The sequence below is a fragment of the Eimeria mitis genome, genomic scaffold (assembly GCF_000499745.2).
Source record: "Eimeria mitis Houghton genomic scaffold, Emh_scaff5372, whole genome shotgun sequence".
In the NCBI taxonomy this organism is placed as follows: Eukaryota; Apicomplexa; class Conoidasida; order Eucoccidiorida; family Eimeriidae; genus Eimeria; species Eimeria mitis.
This window is the reverse complement of record NW_013573647.1, coordinates 269-1370: the sequence shown is the minus strand read 5'-3', so window position 1 is coordinate 1370 and position 1102 is coordinate 269.

Here is a 1102-nt window from a genome sequence, read left to right as displayed (position 1 = left end):
TATATATATATATATATATATATATATATATATATATATATACATATATTTATATATATATATATATATAAAATAAAAAACATATATATATTTTTTCTTACATTATAAACATTTGCAGACTGCTGGGTGCCGCTCTTGCGGCTGCCGAAGAGCCACTTGCTCATTTTTTTTTTTTTATAGAATTTGCATGCATCTCTATCCAGCCCCAAAAGAATACAGGGGCCCCTGTTCTCCTCCTGGGGGCCCACGCATGCAGCAGCTGGGCGCTGCTGCTGGCTCTGCTCAGGCAGACCGAGGGTTTAGGGTTTAGGGTTTAGGGTTTAGGGTTTAGGGTCTGGGGGGGATAAGACACAACAAAAAAAGAAAAAAAAGAATCCGCGGGTCGGCTTAAAGAAGAGAAAAAGAAAAAGAATAAAATTTTTGTTTCTGCTGCAACATAGAAAGAGAAAGAAAGAAAGAGATAGATATAGAGATAGAGAGAGAGAGAAAGGCAGCAGGGGAGAAAGGGGTCTAGCTGATGGCTCTGAATAGCAGCTTAATGATATATGTTAAACAAACTTTGTTTTCTATTGAAACAAAAAAAAAAAAAAAAAGCAAAGCTGCTGCAGCAGAAGAAAAATTTTGGGGCCCTGAGGAGCCGCATGCATGCAGCGGCTGCCGACGGGCACCGAGACATTTTCCTTATATTTTTTTGTGTGTATAAAGGGGGGTTTCTATAGCGAAGAAGAAAATAAATATATTTAATAAATTAGTTAAATATATTTATAATCATTTATATAAATAAATAAATTATTTATTTATTTTTTTTTTTTTTTTATTATATTATGTTTATGCGCTGGCGCTATACCTCTATCTTTTTCTGTGTTAGAGTTTACACAGAGCCATTCATTTCTCCTCAACAGGCTGCATGCAGCAGCCTAGAAAGCCCCAGCAGCTGTCTCCACAGAGACTGCATGCAGCGCATGCAGCGAAGAAACTTTCACTATCTTTGTCTATGGGGCTTGTTACTATCATCTCTATCTATATGCAGCTCTCTATCTCAGCTCTAAGCCCCGCACAGAAAACCCCAGCAAGCGGGGAGACAAGACAGAGCAGCTGCTGC